The 13,776-nt window shown below is 46.9% G+C and overlaps 1 protein-coding gene across 2 annotated transcripts in view; it reads left to right on the top strand.

The window, feature by feature from the left end:
• The first annotated feature begins 8,249 nt into the window (after nucleotides 1-8,249).
• Edar (ectodysplasin A receptor) overlaps nucleotides 8,250-13,776 on the top strand; it is an 82,079-nt gene continuing 76,552 nt past the window's right edge. For both annotated transcript variants that reach the window (XM_048451087.3, XM_085679660.2), the window contains exon 1: nucleotides 8,250-8,489. The gene's annotated coding sequence lies outside the window, so the exon portion shown is untranslated. The remainder of the gene's footprint in view (nucleotides 8,490-13,776) is intronic.

The following is a 13,776-nucleotide window of genomic DNA, read 5'->3' as shown; positions in this document are numbered from 1 at the left end:
TTGATGTTCTCTTGTTAGGAGTCTACAGTAGTCTCGGCTGAGTCAGAAAACAGGGATTCAGGAGAGGATGGTAAACTTGAGTCAGACACATTTAGTGAGTGTATGCTTTTAGCATCCGTGTGGTTCCTAAGGAACACATGGGCTTGCAGACTGTTGAGCATAAGATTCCAGATTTAGAGGATGAGGTCTACCCAAAATTCAAAGAAGTCACCAATCCACCAGAGCCACAAAACTGGGAGAGTGTGGTGGCCAACAACAGCATCCTTTCTGTGAGGATCAGGTGAAGAACCGCCCATGAGAGACCACAGGGGAGCCATCAGAGAAATGTGTAGTCATTGTGCAAAGGAATCTAATTTTATGCAGGAAAAGTGAATTAAGCCAGCCTCTAAAAAAAGCAAATATCGTGGTTTTCTCTCATATGTAATTCCTCGATTTTTACATAGACACATGCAATCATGTATGGATATAGGTTTGAAAGCAGAAGTCAAACTTCTCTGGAGTGGGCATGTTCAGTCTTTTAACATTGGACAAAGATGTGGCCATTTACAAAGGTCATGCTTAAGAACAGCACAATCAAGTTCCAGCCATAACTATCTTGAGCCCTATTCGGCCCATAGGCCACAGGTTAGACTCATCAGGGAGAGCAATGGTTCTCAACCTGTGGGTTGCCACCCCTTGGGGGATCGAATGGTCCTTCTTTCACAGATTGATGGTCACCTTAGGCCATCAAAAAATATAGATATTTACATTTTGATTTATAACAGTAGCAAAACTACAGTTATGAAGTGGCAATGAAGATAATTTTGTGGATGGGGGTCATCACAACCTGAGAAACTGTGTTAAAGGGCCACAGCATTAGGGAGGTTGAGAACCATCATGCTAGTGAGCAAAGAAAACTAACAGGAAGGGGTGGTATATGAAAGGGGGTGGGGCGTGGAAAGGAACATGCACATTGCGCAACATATATTTGAATTACAATGTCCTCATGTTAAATAAATAAATGAGATCTGCTTTTGGGGTGCCCTGTAATTATAAAGAGAGGAAGGAAAAAAAGATATAGGAAAATAAAGGCCAAAAGCATCTGTTGATTTCAGTGATTAGGCAGTCCCTGGTCACTTAGACACGAATAATTTCAGAATGTTCAGGGAAAGTCGCAATTTGGCAGAGTGAAGAGTGGATACAACCATCTCATTGTGACTTTTGGTTCAGTCTTACACAAGACAATAGCCATTATTCACACATGTGCACACCGAGACATGTCTAGTTAGCCAATGGGCACACACAGAAAGTCAAAGCAGGGTCTTACAACCAGGTCCCCAGGCCCTGAAGGCATCCAACCAACCTTCCTGCCTCTTCCTTTGTGTTAAATGAGCTCCATTGTTAAAGACTCAGGTGTTCTCCAGACATCCCTTAACCTTGGCAGCCATGGTTCTTTAGCTCACAGTAGGCTTCCTTTATTTTCAGACCAGCGACTGGAAGGACAGAATGGTTCTCAGCTTCACATTTACCCACTGTGCTCTAGAAAGGACATCAAGATGGTAAGAACACAGGATGAGAATGAGGGAGCAGGAATCAGATAGATCCCAGACAGACAGACAGACAGGGAAAGGGACCACAGATAAGTTTCTTCCCCACCCTCCTAATCTGAAATAAAGGTCTGGCAGACATTTTCTCTTGCCAGCAGGGCTCAAGGCTGGCCTTGCTCATGGTTACCTGAAGCTATGGGCCTTTCAGTTCCCCCCTTTCTCTGTTTAAACAAATAAAGTCAAAATTGGGAGAAAGAGAGGAGACTCATCTCAGGGAACCAAAAACACTTAAAAACCCCCAACTTTCCAGGGGTGGGATGGGGTGGGATGTGGACACCTATTTCTGAATCCCTACTCTGTAGAGAGTCTCTCTGTGTGCCTTGCTGTGTGTGGGTGCTTCTTCATCTTTAATAATGTCTGTTCCTGCTGCTGGTTTGTTTTTTTTTTAATCTGAGGCTATATTTTTCCTGGTGTGTGATATTCATTTATGGCAATGAAAATAGACTAAGATATTGTATATTCCAATTTTCACAAGACCATGCTTATCAATTAGGCTCTGATTAGCAAAGACCTGATGACAGAGGCTGAAGTTCAGGAGTGTTTACTGTTTCCCATGAACATTCCAGCTAGGGCTTGTAGGGGAGTCCTGCTGGAGGGGACAGAGCACCCTCTGCTCCATCAGCACTGAGCCAGCATCCCCTTCACACTCCTGGAAGCAGCAGAGAGCTAACAAAAAGAACAGGACAGCCTTCTCATCCCAGATGTGTCATCCCATGAAGTAGCCTTTCTGGAATTCCTACGCCCTTCTGCCATGGTTCGTAAGCCAGTTTGGAAGGATACCGCTAACTATTCGTAGCTGCAAGGGAAGCAGAGAAATGAAGCACATCATTCCACCTAGGGCTGGGGAACTCCACTAAAAATGGTAGAAAGAGTTCTGCTGGCCAACTTAAAATTCCATTAGCTTCTTGTTGCCCAGACCAAATGCCTGACAAGAAGCAGCTTCAGAGAAGAAATATTGGTTTTGGCTCACAGTCTCATTGGATATTCATGGCAATTGGGGCTCCCTCTGTGGTGGAAGACCTGCTATGTCTCAGCAGATCAGGGCAGAGAGCACAGGCTGGAACCAAGCTGACCTATAACCATCTAGCCCTGCAAATATGGCTCTTGGTTGGCCAGGTAGGCCCACGTGTCTAAAAGATTCCATAACCTCCCAAAACAGCACCACCAGTTGAGGACCATGGTTTTAAAACCAAAAATTTCACAGTCAAGTCATAACCCTGAGTTTCTTGTACTGACCACTGCTTTGGGGGTCTTTAGACAATGATCTCAAATCTATGGTAGATGAAAATGAGAGGTAATTACTGCCCCCTCCAAGAATACAGCAGTCTTTGTAAATAGGTGAATTTGCCTACATTACATATAACCTGCAAAAAATGTAATAAATGTTATTTTCAATCCATTAACTAATTAGTTTTATGAAGGACAACCCAATAGTAGGTATTTTTTACCTCTTTCTGCTCTGAACCATCTTCTGTTTAGGTCCCATTGGTAATAGTACACTAACACCCTCAGCCTTCAATCCATTGCCTCCAAACTATGATTTATGGTAGAAATGTGCCCCTGTCTGTTAGAGGAGTGAATGCACTTGTTTCCCACTGAACACATCAATGGTATGTACTTTAAAACTCCAGTGTTCCACTTCCTAATTCTTCTGGTACAGCACAAATAGATTTTTAAAGGTTTTTAGATTTATTCATTTAATTTTTATGTGTATTACCATTTTCACTGCATGTATATGTATTACATGTGTGTCTGGTACTCACAGAGGTAGTCCACAAATACATTTTATCACACACTTGTGGTTTTCTTTATCAGAAAAACAATGATTTTTTTCCCACTGGTGAGCAAAGTGACATTATAAGCCATAAAAAAAATATTTAATATCTGAACTTTTACACTATCTAGGTTCTTGGTGTCACTCTCGGTGAAATTCAATTTCAACTATTCTTTGACTATGCACACAGTGGAGGTGAGCCTATCAGAATCCAGGGCTGGCAGTAGAAAGGATCAAAGGCTCTGGGGGAACCCGCCAGGGTCCTTCACAAAGTCCCTGGCCTGTTGGCTTCTCAATCCACAAGGCAGAGTTAATTATGGTTACCTCTTCCATTCCATTTTTTCCCCATTTCTCACTCTTCCCTTCCCTTCCCTTCCCTTCCCTTCCCTTCCCTTCCCTTCCCTTCCCTTCCCTTCCCTTCCCTTCCCTTCCCTTCCCTTCCCTTCCCTTCCCTTCCTTCTCTCATAGGGTCTTGCTATATCCAATTGTGTCTCAAGACAGTATCCGAGAAGCCATCCTGCCCCAGCCTCCTACAGGCACCCCAGGGCCTCACTGGTCCTTTATTTAGCAGAGTCATTGTGGACATCCATGTCCCAGATCCAGGTGACAGAAAGTGTATATGGCAGGAATCCTACACAAGTGGATAGCACTGTAGCCTGCCCGTTGTGAGCACACTAACTGGAGATGTTGATTACAGTATCCGCAGTGAGTGTTAGGAGGTCAGGCCTCTGGGCAGTGATTGGATAATGAGGACAGAGACCCACAGGGATAAGACTTTGAAGAAGAAGTCCCAGTCCACTGCCTTGCCCTTCTGTCCCACAACACTACAGGACCAGAGAGTGGGTCCTTACCAGACACCAAATCTGCTAGACACCCTGACTTCAGCTTTCCCAGCCTCCATAAATGTGATGAACAAGTGTTTGCTGCTTAAACTACACAGACTATAGTATTCTTGTTACAGCGGCCCTCACTAAAGTAGGCTGATCGGAGAGGTCAAACTTATTTCCTTAGCAAGAGGATGTTGGCATGACCAAGTTTAAACAACTGAGTACAGAATCCCATTCTTCAGTGGGATGAAGCCACCAGTTGGAAACCAACTGTTCCCCACCTGGCGTGGTAGCTTTGATTTTGTGCTGAGTGCACCCACAGTCTATTTGGCCTTCCGTCGCCCTGGGTCCACCTAGAACAGGCTATAGGCTCAGGCACAAGCACATATCAAACATAGTCTCTCCCTGTCCTTTCTTTGCCAGGGATAGAAGTCTGTCCCACTTCCAGAAGCTTCCATCATTGTTGAACTATCCTATGGCCCTGCAGAAAATCCAAGACCCTTGCCTAGTACCCTGTGGTGCCAGGCCCCATTACCCTTCCCAAGCAGACTCAGCTCACTCTGAGCCCAATTCCCTGTCTTGTGACCCTCTACAGGTTCTCTCAGTTTCTCCAATTTATCTGACCCATTTCAGACAGGGTTTCTGTACAAGCTTCATTCAACCCCAAACAACCGTCTCTCTATGCACGTACATACGTACTTCCAGATCCTTCCTTCTCCTCCTCAGAATAGCCTTGCCCCTTGTCTGTAAAAGTGGCAAGGTCCCTGCCGTGCCCTCAGCCTCCATCGCCCCTGCTTGCCAGCTTCTTCTCCACCACCTATTCAGTCCTGGCATTTTAGGTATCTGGAGATCAAAGTCTTTGACCACGTGGTTCCTAAGATGACCTTTCTGGAATTCCACGTCCAGAGCTGCAGAATTAAGGGTGGAGGACAGGTCTGACGTACCACTTTAAGATTAGCTGATTCTTTCCCTGAGAAGGGCAGAGCCTGTATATAAACCATAAACACGGATGAAGACACGTTTTCTTAGGAGAGCAGGGGAACAGGACCACATCCTAGGGACCCTGCTTTCCTCATCCTTCCCCCACCCCGGATAGAGACACAGTTCCAGCTCTCGGGTAGACTGGAAGCTGCATGTGCTGTGCCACAGCCTGGGTTGTAATTGTCCAATTCTAAACACCTTCCTAACTCTTTCTAAGCAACAGCCCTGGACAGTAAAAACAAAAAAACTATCCTACCCTCATATACTACTGCTTGGTTCAAACAACAGCATTTTAAAAAAAAATGTTGAAATGATCTCTGTCTGTAGGTCACAAGAATCTGGCTTGCCGGGGTATTAATAAAGGCAGGTGAGCATCAGGAGGCAGCATCTGTGTTTTGCTGTGTTTAATTGATGCTTTTTTTCAGACAGTAATTAAAGAGTAGGAAACTGTGTGAGTGCGCATGCGTACACACACACACACACACACACACACACACACACTCACGACCCAGGCATCCTTTACCCCCACCTGCCACCAACAGGAAGTGCATTTCCTTGTCATTTCGTAAGTGACTACTCACCGCCCCCTCAACCGATCTAAGTTCCTTGAGAGCTGACACATTTTGGCAGCCTTTCTTATCACGATATGCTGAGCCCCTGGTAAAGGGCAGGCGCGTAGATGGACTTGGTAGGTGCGCACTGAACGAGGAAGCAATGGGCACACTACATAGAAGGCTGTTTTGTGGGATTTGTGAGGGTCGGGGGCTTTCTTCCCTGTTTACTCGACATGAGACTAGAAATTAAGACGCAGAGTCTACATACTAATGAACAGATTATGTCTCAGCGCTCTTTGTGTGTGTAGGTGTATGGGGGGGGTAGGAACAGAGGGGTGTATTATGTGTATACACATGTGTATGATGGCCAGAGGTCAATGTTGAATATCTTCCTTAGTCGTCTCCTTCTTAATTTTTGAGACAGGGTCTTACTGAACCTGGAGCTCACTGATTTGGCTAGCCTGCCTGGCCAGTGAGCTCCAGAGATCCATCTGTCTGTCCCTGTGTCCCCAGTGCTAGTGTGACAGAGACACATCACAGTACCCAGCTTTTTACATGATGGGTGGGATCTGAACTCGGGTCCTCATTCTTGCAAGGCGAGAACTTTACCAACTGGTCCATCTGCCCAGCCCTTGAATATGGCTCAGAAGTGGTCAGTTCTGGTAACTCATCATTCTTCCTGCCCATGTGTGTTTTCTACCAGCATGTGCCCTGAATCTCCAAAGCCACTGACAGTGCCGTGCCACAATAGAGCTAATTACTGCGATCTCACAAGAGTGTGCCCCACCGCCTGGTGTGTGCTGAAAAGGACAGGCCATCCTGGGTTAAGTTATGGATGTCACGCATGCGTTCTAAATTATGCCACATTCCCCACAGCCCCAAAAGACCCCATTTGACCCACCATGCTCTGCAATCTTGACTTGAGTCCTTATTTTAAACATACTATGATAATCTATTGTTTTTTTCTATGTCCGTCTTCCAGAAAATATTCAAACCAGAAAGTAATGAATTTTCAGTTTCTAAATGATTCCGATGAGCAGTTGCCTTTCTTGCCTCATTCATTAGCTTAATACATTGAATTGATTTGCACACGCATTCTGCTTTGCATAAAAGGACCACGGGAACTCCACATTGATCCACATATCGCCTGACAAAGCATTGTTTTGCTTTCTATCCCATTTTATTTCAGGTAGAGCCATGCCTCCCGCCCTTTCTCCTCTCGTTTGGCAGGGGCAATGTCGCCCATCTCATTCTGATCAACTTAAAGGCATTGCTTGATATCCAGGAGAAAATAAAAAGTCGCAGCTAAAATGAAATCTCTGCCCTCAGATACACTTCTTAAAATAAGGATGCCAGGAGATGGAAATGATCCGCCGCAGGGAAGACTAGTCCAGCGCTCCGCACTGGGTTTCCCAGTTCCTACGTGAGTGAGCTCAGTGGTTTTCACTTATCACGACCTCACTGCAGGTTCCGTCTGGGAAACGTAGATAGCCAAGCCTGGACACTCAGCGGCGTCTGCCCTGTCTAGACGAGCTGTCCACACTACTCACCAAGCTAAGCGAAAACATTTTGCTTTCCCTCAGTCATTAAGTTGAGGATCCTTGTCCCGGTCCTGCCCAGTGTCATCTGTTTCTCCCGCGCTCCCCCCTCTCCCCATGTCATCCCTACTCCCTCACCCCACCCCAGCCCAACCCTGCATATCTAAGGTCGAGGGAACAAGAAGGAAGGGGAGCACATAGAAGTCTCTGCTCCTACGCAGGCATGGTGGCGCGTGCCTTTAATTCCAGCAGAGGCAGAGGCAGGCGGATCTGAGTTCAAAGCCAGCCTGGTCTGCAAAGTAAGTTCCAGGGCAGCCAGGACTACACGGAGAAACCCTGTCTCCAAAACTGAAGAAGGAAAGGAAGTCTCCACTCCTTTACTTACAGGAAGTAAGTTGAGGGGGAAAGGGACGGGGCTGTTATATTCTTTTAAGGCTGGGCATTTTTCCGGATAATAAGAATTGATCAATACTGAAAGGTATGCAGTTTGCATGTTTCCCAGTCCTCTGATTACATGGAGCATGTGAGGTTATCAGAGCATATATCTGATCTCGAAGTGTGGGGGAGATACATGGCTATCAAGAGTTCTGGAAGACATACATACTTCCCTGGAGTGGCAGAGTATGTATTCATATGAGGCATGTACTTCCATCTATAGTTCCAGGACGTACATGTGATTCTGATTAATGATAACAATGCAAATTTCACCTTTCAGCACTCTTGTAACCAACGGCCTAAGTTGTTTTGATAGGCGCAAGACCCCCACACATTCGGGGGAAAAAAAATCAAACCTTTTTACACATTCCAACTTGTCCCTTAAGGGGCAGGAAGTCCTGCGCAGCCAGGTGCATCTGGCGGCAGAGCCTAAGGCTGACTTGCCCGGGCTCCAGCATTGCCGGTGCCAGATGCGGCCTCTAGGTGGCGCGGGTGGGTTTGCAGCGAGGGAAAGCCTCTAGGCTGGACTGTTAGTAAACTCACAGGCGGGACTGGGGAGCAGTCAAGAGAAAGTTCCCGAGAGCTCTTCAAAATAGAAAGTTAGTGGAGCTGGCGGCAGAGGTGTGCCTGGTCGCTGTCACCCGGCTGGCCCCAGGATTGTGGAGCACCTGCTTCAGAGAGGACGCTGGCGACAGCCTGTGAAGCCTGCCCTCCATCCCTTACCTGCTTGCCTTCTCCGGAGACCCATCCTCTCGCCCCGCTGCGAGGAGAAGCTGACCTCACTCGGGCACCAGGTAAGCCTTGGTCCTTCTCTTTTGGTTTTCCGTATTCTTCAACTGTGGACGAAACCGAGGTGTCCTTGGCTAGGAATGATCCCGGGTACATTTTTGAAATGCATGTCATTTTTGGGTTGCGTTTGGACAAGCGTTCCTGATTACTGTGTGTCTGTGCTACCAGTTCGCAGACCTGAGGTTGTTCCTTTGTTTTGAAGAAAATATCAGAAACCCCATTCTGCTGTTAAGTGCACTTTGATTCGACTGCCAAACTGTGTTACAAACTGTAGTATTTATGCTCCCCAAACAGCATGTGCTGTGGGGGTGTGGGGGGAAGAACTGAGCTTCTCCGCTTGCTCCCGAGACTGACCCACTGAAGAAGACAAACAGCCCCTGGGATTTTGGCGAGGTTCTCTCCACCTGCCTCTACCCAGGGTCGTTTCAATGTCCTGAGAGACTAACTATTCAGTTTGGGGGTTTCAATCAAGTCTGAGACCCAATGCCAAAGTCCTATGTCGTCGAAGGAGGGGGGGGGGAGTGTGGTGGCTAGGTCTTGGTGACACTTGAGGTTTTCATTGCCAGCCAAAGTGTTCCGAGGCATTGGGGTAGGTGGACCTCGTACACAGGGGCTGTTGATTTCCCAGCCTTTGCACCAGAGGCTCTGCCATGTGTGATCTCAGGGCGGATGGGACAGCAGGTTAGGTCCCTGCTACTGTCTCCCTGCTATGTTGCTCTGGATCCATATGGCCAGGGGCCAGCTAAGGCAAGAGAGGTAACATGAGCAGAAGTCCTGGTCGGTCAGAGTGCTAGACACAGCAGGACACACACACACACTGTCTCGCAGGACTGAAATGGGAGTGGAGAGACATGGCGTGTGACAGGATCGCCTTCTTCCCCACTTCCCCAGTGGGCCACTACCTCGTTGTTTTAAAGTGGCATTTGGGGACATTTTCAAACCCAGAGTGAAACTGTGGTTTGTTCAAAGTATTAAAGCGGCAAGAGGATGGGAAAGGACAGGGACCTTCAGCTGTATGACAGACATTCTCAGTCACGGTCACTTCAAACCTAAGCCACTTTAAGAGCGTGACTTACTTAGAAGGACTTACCATTAGGAAGCATCCCGACGACTGACCATAATCACCCTCGCTGGTGGGGACAGCGGGTGTACGTCGTCCTCTCTGTCAGTTTGTGATGGTTTGTTCTAGGGTAGTCCTGGAAGGCCCCAACTTTGGAAGGAAAAGCTAAATCGGATTTGGCTGAAGTCGTATGCCGACTCCCTAGCCATAAGCTTTGGCCGGTTGGTTGGCTGGTTGGTTGGTGTTGGCTGTTGTCGTTTGTTTTGTTCCATGCTGAGGAGCTGTCTAGAGAACCCCACGCAGGCTCTTTCTTCATGATAGTTGAGAAGTGACTGACATTCAGGAGAAACTGTACCTCGCGGTTTGTGTTGGGATCCTTTCCCTGCCTGATGCACACCTGTCTCTGGATGCTGACCAGCAGCCGGGGCCAGCTGCAGCCCTCCAGAGTAGGAAAGGGTGACCATTGACGGTCTGCCGTGCGCTGTGATGCCCAGCTAGGAATCTCAGCCGTTTACATGCACTGGGGGAGCTAATGACATTTTCTATGTTTTGAGTCCTCTGGGAGCATCTATATTTGTGAAGGTCTGACAGATAACGCCTGTCTTCGCGCCCGGCTCAGTGCTGCCGCTGTGAGGCCACCCCACATTTGCTCAGAGAGTGAAGACAGACCTTGCCCTATCCCCCCCTTCTCTTCCATAGGGTTCAAGTCCGGGTTGATTAGTTTCACTCTGATACATCTTCTAATGCGAAGGTCCCTTAGGTCCCAAGGGGCCGTACAGAAGCCAGGTCAGTTCACATTCCTTTTGGGGACGGTGGGAGTGTATTTTGTGGTTTCTAAAGAATGGAATTTATTCTCAAGGAAAGGCCCAGGAACCCAGCTTCAAAGACTTAAGCAAATCTAAAATTCAAACACAGGAGCTGTAAACAGGATGGCATTTTGGCAGCCAGCCCCCTCGCTGCTTAAATGGCTCAGCCGTAGGCTGACTTGGTTTTCCCTTTACTCCCCTGGCCTGCCCAGCAGCTTGGTGCACACCCCTTAGCAGCTCTACTCTGGTCTCTGTTCCCTCAATTATCCTAGATGCCTCCTGCCCGTTTGTGCCTTTGATGCTGTTTTAGGTTTTGCATTAGCTAATTCCATTCACCAATAGCATCATTAATTAACCCACATTAAACTCACTTAGCAATTAGGAAACAAAAGCTCCAGCTGTCACCTCCATCATTCCCCTTCCAGGCAGTCCTTGAATTTGAACATTTTAGGTAGGATTTTTATTTGATCTACAGGGTCATTTTGTTTTTCATGAAGCAAAGAGTTCTGGGGAGATGGCTGAGTAGGTAACTCACTTGCTGTATGAGCACAAAGACCAGAATTTAGATCTCCAGGACCCAGATAAAAGTCTGGTGAAGTGGAGGCAGGGGAACTCTCTGGGCCGTTAGCTAGGCTAGTCGAATGCTGAGCTCTGGATTCAGAGAGGAGATGGGGTTTCAGTGAACAGAGAGCCCTGGAGGAAGACGCCAGGACAGCAGCCTCTGGCCTTCACACACATGCATATATTGAGCCCTCATACAGAAGAAGCATTTTTATGTGTGCTGTCCCTGTTTTCTACAGAACTGAGGCTCAGAGAAGCCCTCCGACTTACCTAAAGCCACATAGCTAATAATGGCCAGGAGAACAGTAATCATTGCGTTCGACGGAGCACTTGGCGTGCACGGGCATCAGACTGAACATGTAACTTGTAATTGGGGTTTGGGTGGGAGCTAGAACTTGTGTCCTCTGCATGTGAGGAGACCCGTGACGTCAACCACCAGTGCCGGAGTGAGCAACTCGCAACTTCATACGCTTTTAGTTGCCATGGTTATGACAACCCCAGGCACACTTTTCCTCACTTCCTGTCCTGATCACGTGGGCACCCAAGAAACAGTTAAAGTTCTGATTTTGGTGAATCACTGTGACAAAGGCTTAGTCACTAGAAAGAGTAGAGAATTTGGAGTTTTTAATAGTTATAAGAAAATGAGTGTCAGACATAGGTAAATACTGATCATTCTGTCTAATGTGGTCTAAGGGAAACCTTCAAAATGGATTGGGGTTCAGACATCCCAATTCCTTGGCTTCTGGAATACAGATGAATGAGACCTCACTGTACTTAACTTTCAATCCTTGTCCTAGGGCAGCGGTTCTCAACCTGGGGATCGAAAGACCCTTTCACAGGGGGCTGCTTAAGACCATCTGAAAACACAGATATTTGAATTGCAATTCATAATAACAGTGGCAAATTTACAGTTTTGAAGTAACAACAAAAATAATCTATGTATGGCTGGGGTCACCACATCATGAGGAACTGAATTAAAGCTTGGCAGTGTTAGGAAGGCTGAGAACCACTGTCCCAGGCTGTCACCAGGTCTCGCTAAGAGTGGTTAGCTCTGTATAATTAGAGCAAGGAAGCTGTTGTGGGAGTAACTTCCGCTGCCTCAACCAATAATCACTGAAGCAGGAGCCCACAGTGCAGCGGGGAGCGACTTCCGCTCCGTCAGCCAATAGCTGTTAAAATACCAGCCCACTGGGGCGTGGTATATTTTTCTTTTAAAAAGAGAAGCAGTTCCAGATAAGGTCTCTCTTGGTTTTGGCTCTTGGTTCCAGTGCTCGGTCTCGGCTGCTGCTCCCGGCTCCTGCTCCAGCGACTAGGCTCCCTTTCTGACGGTTTATGGTGTATGTAAGTTTTACCCCCCGCCAAATAAATAACCCCTTAAAACATAACTTTGTGCTGGAGCTTAACGGGTGAACATTCTTTCAGTGTGTGTTCAAAGGTCCTGTAGCTTGTGCTGTCTGCAGTCTAGCGTCTTCCTTTCCCCACTGCGCATGTGCATTCCACGAGGATTAACCCCATTAATCATCTGAGTCATTTCTTTCAAAGTCATCCTAATCACACACCAGGGGACAAGGCCCTGCTCACACATCCACATGACCTAAGTTACTGAGCAAACCAGCCCCAGCTGGCAAAGATCTCCCTTCCATGGGCAGAGTAACTGTTCGTTATGGATTGTTGGGTTTTCATAGTATGAGGTACTCTGCCTCTGCAGGCAGAACACAGACTCAATGAAGACCCTCCCGCCTTGATGGCTCTGCAGATGCCTAGAGTTTTCTGCAGGTGACTAGCCAAGAAGCCTTTCTCTTCCGTTCCTAGCACATGAGGTGACAGGGTTGGTGCAGGAAGATGCCCTTGTGTTGGTAGCCGTAGCCACGGCGCCAGCAAGCTTTATTTCCAGCCCAGTGAGCCAAACTCTGCTCACAGGAAGGAGGTGCCTTGACTGGCAAGTCGCAGCTATCACCTTAGCATGACCTGTAGCAGTGAAGCATGGGGACAGGGAAGCCGAGCTGCGCAACATCTTTCTAGATCCTTCAAGACCCATATTGCTGCATGAGGACATGGCTCAGTTGGTAGAGTGCTTTCTTAACGTGCATGAAGCCCAAGGCTCCGTCCTCAACATCACGTAAAACTGGACTTGGTGATGGTTGCCCGTAATCAAGCACTTGGGAGGTAGAGGAAGGAGGGTCAGAAGTTCAAAGTCATCCTTGCTTACTTAGGGAGGTCGAGGTCAGCCCAAACTACAGGAGACACAGACTCAAAAAAAAAAAAGTACAGTTAACAGATACTATTTGATATCTAGATACAAGCCACTAAAAGATAAGACAAATTCTGGGAGAAAACTCCTGAAAATAACAGAGAATTTTGTCAAATCGTTTTACTCCTGGTATAAAGCACTTTGTGAAAAGACACACAAAACTAGATAGCGAATGGAAAATGAGATGTCCCCATTTTAGTGACAAGCAGAAGATTGCCAAAACTCTTCTTTGAAAAGCTCCACATTGAGCTGGGTTATTTGGCAATTCTGTTTCTAGTTTTGTGCCAGACTGTCCACAGTAGCTGTATTAGTTCAGACATGAAGGCAGAAGGAGTCACTATTTGGGGAAAGAATAGGAACTAGACAGAACAGAGAATGACATGTATGTGTGAAAATTACATACATTACTTTGTATTCTAACTTAAAAGCAACTTTAAAGAAATATTGTAAATCTCTCTCATGCTATAAAGACCGGTTATTACTTCTCCAGCTCCCTAGTGTCACATGTTTCAAATAGTAGATGGTTAAAGGCATTTGGGGTAGGAACACGCATAATGAATGTCAAGTTCACCAGCACCGTGTCAAACTGTATGAAACAGACAAATAAGACACAG

Source organism: Myodes glareolus, chromosome 18 (genome assembly GCF_982192425.1).
Source record: "Myodes glareolus chromosome 18, mMyoGla1.1, whole genome shotgun sequence".
Taxonomy (NCBI): domain Eukaryota; kingdom Metazoa; phylum Chordata; class Mammalia; order Rodentia; family Cricetidae; genus Myodes; species Myodes glareolus.
This window is presented reverse-complemented; position numbering and strand designations above follow the sequence as displayed.